At 36.8% G+C, this 7,136-nt stretch overlaps 1 long non-coding RNA gene across 1 annotated transcript; it reads left to right on the top strand.

Moving 5' to 3' along the window:
* Window positions 559-2,217, top strand: LOC104710636. Its single transcript, XR_755043.2, has 4 exons — window positions 559-848; window positions 1,175-1,254; window positions 1,469-1,513; window positions 1,932-2,217. It is a non-coding gene; the product is annotated as an uncharacterized LOC104710636 (long non-coding RNA).

Raw genomic sequence — 7,136 nt, forward strand, 5'->3', positions numbered from 1 at the left:
TAAAGTTTCGTTGAAATAGCTATTTAAAGCACGTCGTTAAGTTTTCGTTAATGGAGTTAATTTTCCGTTAACGATCTCCGTTTAGTCAAAGACAAGATATATAAAGTTTGTTTTCTAACATTTGTTGAAAGCATGACATGGTCCATTGATTAATGTTAGAGTATGGTTTTCACTTGGGGAAAAATGTCATTAGAATTCTCAACTTACCAAAACTGTTGACAAAGTCAATGAAAGTTAACGGTTTAATTGGAAAGTCAACGAAAGTTAGCTATTTAATCCACCACAAGCAAAGTTCATGCTTTCTTTCAATACTTTTGGTAAGTTGAGGATTTTAATGATATTTTTCCCTTTTCACTTGCCGCAGGTTCGACTCGGTCTGGACAAAGGTTTTTTGATTTTTAAAATAAAAGATATCATGTAGATAAGAACTCGAGACCTTTAAGCTGCAAACATCAAAGCGCAACCAACTACGCTAAGTAGATTTATTAACCATTAATGAAACACATATTCTTATATCGGGTACTATATGTGTTTTTATTTTAAAACTGTCACCGTTAGATCTCGACATCTGCCGCATCAGAACCCTTCTTCGCCGCAAAGATCCGTCAATAACTACCCACAACTTGCTCCTCAACGGAAGGCGTTGCCTCCGTTTGAAAAAGCTCTGGTAGGAATTAGATTTCGACAATAACTAGGTTCCGTTCTCCGTTGGAGCAAGTTGTGGGTCGTTATTGACGGATCTTTACGGCGAAGAAGGGTTCTGATGCGGCGGATGTCGAGATCTAAATTGAGCATGACTGTTGAGGTTTGGATTAGGTTCGTCATATTCGTCCAAGTGCACCCACCAGGTGTTTGCTTTTATTCCTTACTCTCAATTTAATTTTTTTATTAATCGAGCTTAAAAATTCGTAGCTTTGTATGTTTGTCTGAATGTAAGGTTGTTATGTTTTTCTGGTTATTAATCGAGCTTCAAGTTTGTAGCTTTGGACGTTAGTCTGAATTGAAGGTTGGATGTTAGTCTGAACTGAAGGTTGTTTTGTTCTTCTTGACTATTTAGTTCTTTTGAAGAGGACTTTGAAACTTTGTTATTTGGTTTTCTTAATCCATTCTCGTGTTACTATGCTATGTTGTGTATCCATTAAACCTCGAGGTTTTTTTGATGAGTTGGTTGCAGATTGGTTCTATTACGATTGAAGTAAAGACAAAAGAGGGAGGTGTTCTTGTAGTCAAGAAGCGTAAGGAAATAATAAGAAGGTTTGAGAACTAAGTATTTTTGTGAATTTTTTGTTTATCATTTTCATGTTTGGATGTTCTCTAAACATTTTGAATCTCATATAAGAAAGAAGAAGGCTGTTCACAGGACCATTACAACCGATGACAAGTTTTGTTGTCCTTTCTTTCGATCTCCCTTGCTCAAAATTTGTTTTCGTTGAGCTATTGTTTTTATTCTCATTTTTTTTTCGTGTAGAAAGGAGATAAGAGAGTCAGTCAGCCAGAAATGCTAGACCACAAGGTTATATTTTTTGTTGTTATATTGTGTTACTGTTACTAAACAAGACCTTCAAACTCTCGGCTAGAGAGTCCGCTTCCTACCAATTTATATTGCTGTTTGGTCTGCCATTTACTTGAATGTGCAGGTTTCTAAAACACTTTCATGTCTAGCAATTCATCTAGTGTCTTGTCTTTTTTTTGTCCATGACTAGTTTTCTCTCTTTGCCTTTATGATCTAGTTCTTAAATTATATATTTTTTTCACTTCGCTTGATTCTTATTTTTTGGAATCTGTTAGTGTCTCAGTGTCTTATTCATCTGTGTGTTGGTTATAGGCTGAAAAAATTTGATGATAAAGTTAAATCCTTACTTTTAGACTTCCACTTATCTGCTTTGTGAGAGCTTGCTTATAAACACTTATAATCTTTGTTGTTTGAGCAGTGTCTGACTATTTGGAGTTTCCAACATGGATCGGTTTGTGATACTTAGAATTATTTCCTCAAAAAAGAAGCTTCCAGCTTTTGGAGTAGTGGGTTCCAAACTCTCTGAGAAAGTTTGAATCATGCCAAGGACCTCAGATCAGGAGAACATTAACATGAATGAAGAGTCTGGCATCCATCATTATATAGAAGGATGATAGTTTTAAAGTATTTTTCGAGACTTGTGTTATGGGTGAATAATGTTTGTTATATGAAATGATGTGTATCTTGTGGATGTTTATTATATATATATATATATATATATATATATATATATATATTGGATATTTTGAAAATTAAGCAGGTTCCACCAAATTTATTAGCTTTATACAATTGCATAAAATAAGAGTCATAACAATGCATATTATAGCAATGAGAGCATAACTGATAAAACAAATTATGGCATGTGAATAACGCTATGATAGGGTTACATATATTATGGCACCGTATAATAAAACTACTATGGTAGATAGACCCAATAATAGCATACAATAAAACGCTATAATATAGGTGATATCTAAGATAGCTGCCGAGAACATAGCGTATTTATGAAAACGCCATTAAACACATATGATGACGTTTATCGTGTGCTATGAATAATGATTTTTCTTGTAGTGAAAGTCCATACTTAGATTGGAACCGGTGCCTATCTTCCACCACAACATGAATAAGAATAAAGGGGTGGTTATCTCTTATGAAAAGGTTGTATCAGTTATGAATGGAAATGTGGCTCTGTTAAAAGACAATACTATGGGAGAGTATGAAGGTGAAGGTGCAGTGGGCAATTGGAGTTTCAAGCAAGGGGCTAGTTTTTCCTTGGTAGGTTCTAGTCATTTCTTAACCCTATCCCAGCCGTTTCAGAGCAATGCAATGGTTTATGGATCTAACCCTTTTGAGGTAGGATCCGTCGGGATTGTTCTGAAAAAGACAAAGAATAAACCAACAAAAAGTAATAGCCAAAGCCGTTTATTCCAAATTTAAGAAAGATGCCAATGGAGTTAAAAATGGGATCAAAGATGGGAAATTTGAAGTAAAGAAAAGCAGATGATGATATTACAAACACTGCAAAGATGGCAAAGCTTAATTCTCAAGAGGTGAACCCAAAGGGGGGTTTGCCTAAAATTCAATGAGTATATTGAGCTGGAATTGTCAAGGTTTGGGACGGCCTCAAAAATTGACATTTCCTCGCCTAAAATAATTGCTTAAAAAACAATTCCAAGAGGTGTTGTTCTTGATGGAGACTATGTATAGGAGGGATTTTCTAGTTGATCTACAAGTTTGGTTGGGGTACGAAGGGGTGTATACAGTGGATCCTATTGGTAGGAGTGGTGGTCTAGCATTCTTTTGGAAAATCAGCATGAATGTAGATATTAAGTTTGTGGATAAGAACCTATTGGATGCTCAAGTTCAGTTTGCAGCTTCTAATTTTTTATTTCATGTGCGTATGGGGATCCAGATAGTAGTAAAAGATCAGTGGTGTGCGAAAGAATCGCTAGGATCAGTATAGGTAGAAGAGACAGATGGCTTATGCTAAGTGATTTCAATGAGATTCTGCACAATGGTGAAAAGTTGGANGGGGGGGGGGGGGGGGGGGGGGGGTTTGCCTTAACTCCAATGAGTATTTTGAGTTGGAGTTGTTAAGGATTGGGACGGTCTCAAGACTTGACAATTCCACACCTAAAGAAATTACGTAAAAAACAGTTCTCTGAGGTGATGTTCTTGATGGAGACCATGTTCAAAAGAGACGTTCTAGTAGATCTACAAGTTTGGTTGGGGTATGATAAGGTTTATACAGTGGACCATATTGGAAGGAGTGGTGGTTCATCTTTCTTTTGGAAAAGTAGTGTGACGGTAGATATAAAGTTTGTGGATAAAAATTTGTTGATGCTCAAGTATAGTTTGGAGCCTCCAATTTCTTTATTTCTTGCGTGTATGGGGACCTTGATAGAAGTAAAAGATCGGTTGTGTGAGAAAGAATCTCTAGGATCGACATAGGCAGAAGAGACATATAGCTTATGTTAGGGGATTTCAATGAGATTCTGCACAATGGTGAAAGTTGGGAGACCGTAGAAGATCTGATAATGCTTCAAAAGACTTTGTTGAGATGTTAAGAGTCTGTGGGATGACAGAACTACCAAGTAACGATAATATTTTCTCTTTGACTGGAAGAAGGGGTGACATTGGTTGTAGTGTAGACTCGATAAATCTTTTGGGAATGATGAGTGGTTTAACAGCTTTCCAGCCTTAAATCAAAATTTCCTGGATATGAGAGGTTCAAATCACAGACTAGTATTGGCAAAACTTTTGTCGTCTCAAGATTCTTACAAAGGCCAATTCAGGTTTGATAAAAGATTCTTTCATGAGGAAGATGTTAAAGAGGCAATTGTAAGAGCTTGGAATCCCTAATCAAACAATGTCATCTTATCAGTTGCTGGGATGTTGAGAAACTGTAGAAAAGCTTTAAGCTCCTGGAAAAAAAAGAAATGCGGTTAACTCTAATGATAAGATCCATTTATTGGAAGAAGCCTTAGAGAAGGAACAATCGGTGGATTGGCCAGGTTGGAATAAGGTATTTGTGCTAAAAAGAGAAACAATCAAAGCCTATAGAGAGACAGAGAAGTATTGGAAACAAAAGAGAAGACAGAAGTGGTTAAGGTGGGAAAATCAAAACTCGAATTTCTTTCATGCATCAGTAAAAGAGAATCACCAAAGAAAAATGATTGAAAAATTAAAATTTATTAATGGGAACTTTCAGGTTTCAGAGGCTGCAAAAGGTGAATTAGCTACTGCTTATTTTCAGAAGTTATTCACTTCTTCAAATCCAGCTAACTTCTGAGACTGGTTTGAGAGATTTATCCCAAGAGTCACTGACCAAATAAATGACGCTCTGATTGAGGGTATTAGAGATGAAGAGATAAAAAAAGCAATGTTCTCAATCAACCCAGCAAAAACTCTGGGGCCTGATGGCATGTCAGCGATGTTCTTTCAACAATACTGATCTATTGTGGGGTCCAAAGTGATTATGAAAGTGAAGCAATTTTTTCAGGATAGAATCCTCCCGGCAGAGTGAAATTACACACACATCTGTCTCATCCCCAAGACTCACCACCCCACTGAGATGGTAAATCTAAGACCAATCAGTTTATGCTCGGTCCTTTACAAAGTCATTGCAAAGATTATGGTGAAAATGATTCAACCATATCTGGCCCTCATTGTTTATGACACTCAGTCAGCCTTTGTACCTGAAAGACTTATTACTGATAATAGTTTAGTGGCTCACAAACTTTTCCACAGTCTCAGGGTGCATCCTCAAATTGCCTTCAAGTTTATGGCAGTTAAGTCAGATATGTCAAAGTCTTATGATAGAGTCGAATGGAGTTACCTCATATCTCTTCTTCTAGCAATAGGATTTCATCAAAAATAGGTTGAATGGATCATGCTTTGTGTTTCATTAGTCACATATTCAGTCTTTATCAAAGATAATCCCTTTAGATTGATTATACCTGAGAAAGGGCTGAGACAAGGTGAGCTTATTGATGAAAATACTGGGTTCTGGAATCAAGAGATGGTTGAAGAACATTTTCTGGCTCAGGATATAATAAGAATAAAAGCAATAAAGCCTATAGTTTCTCAAAAATGATTTCTTTGCTTGGAAGCATAACAAAAGTAGGGATTTTTCTGTAAAATCAGCATACTGGCTAGCTGACCAAGAAAAAAATGCATCTCTGATCAAAGAAGCCTTGATCCTGCCCGGTACACTCGACTTGAAAAAGTTGGTATGAAATCTGCAAACAGATCCAAAGTAAAAAAAAAAATTATCTGGAGCTTTACCTGTTGCGGAATCGCTCAATGGAAGAGGGATGGATCTTGATAGTGTGTGCCAACTGTGTGGAGAAGAAGGTGAGTCCATAAATCACTCGATCTTTATTTGTACTACCAACTAGACAGATTTGGGCTATGTCAGATTATTCTTTTCCGCTTGATAATTTTCAAAATGGATCGGTTTACTCAAATTTTTATCATCTCCTAGAGAACATAAATAATAAGGCTTGGCCTATTGATTTGAGAAGGAGTTTTCCCTCGATTATTTGGATAATTTGGAAAAACTGAAATGCTTTGATTTTTGAAGGGGTTAAGTTTTCTGCAATTGAATCAGTAGAAAATGTCAGAGAAGATGTAGCTGACTGGTTTGAGGCACAATATGAAGAGAGAGATGGGATTCTTTTACAGAACCAAGCGGATGTCAGTCAAGATGACAAAATGAGTCAAAGGGTAGTGAAAGGGTGGGAAAAACCTTCACCAAATTGGGTAAAGTGTAATGTGGGATCCTCCTGGTCAAAGAGAAATAAAGTTGCAGGGGGAGCGTGGGTTCTAAGAGATGAAAAAGGGGAATTGCTGCTTCATAGTCAAAGAACTTTTGGAGGACAAAGATATGGTGGGAGCGGTGAAGAGGCCAATTGATTGGCCAAATTTTAAAGCCCAATCAGTGGCTATAAGGATTTTTTTTTAGAGGAATACAGGAGTGGAAGTTGGTAAATGAATCAGTCACAAAAAACCGAGGTGCAAACTTGATAGCACAAAGTGTAACAGGGAACCTGAGACTGCAATTGTATGTGGAAAAGGGTTATCCAGCATGAATGGCTATCGTCTTTGGAGAAGAAAAAGTTTGACCTCCCGGTTTGTTGAGGACTTGGTGTTCAGGTAGAGTATTTTTTTAATGACCTGAATTGTATAGCTTCTGGGGTCTTTTTGTGAGAATTTTGGTTAGAGTAGGCTAACGGGTTTGGGGTGGTTCATGGGTTTGGGTTGGACCTTTTGTATATCAAAGGATTGTAAGTCTGGGGCTTTTTATGATCATATATCAATATAAAATCAGATGAAGAGTTTAAAAAGTATTATTTTTCTCTTTGTAAAAAAAGAAAGGGCAGATCCAACGGTTTATTTTTCTCGCATTTGTTGGAAGACTTCCAATCGCTAAGATCATCCTTCTCCTCCTTCACTCTGACTCAGATTCCGAGGACGTCTAACGTGCGAGCTGATTGTCTGGCGCGTTCTTCTAGATCTTTAGTTTCTGAACTTACTTTTGTAAACTCTTCCCTTCCAAATTGGGCAACCAATTATGGAGTCATCTTTTAAGTTATTTAAGTGTTTGGTTGAAAAAAAAAAA

This window comes from Camelina sativa, chromosome 9 (assembly GCF_000633955.1).
Source record: "Camelina sativa cultivar DH55 chromosome 9, Cs, whole genome shotgun sequence".
Taxonomy (NCBI): domain Eukaryota; kingdom Viridiplantae; phylum Streptophyta; class Magnoliopsida; order Brassicales; family Brassicaceae; genus Camelina; species Camelina sativa.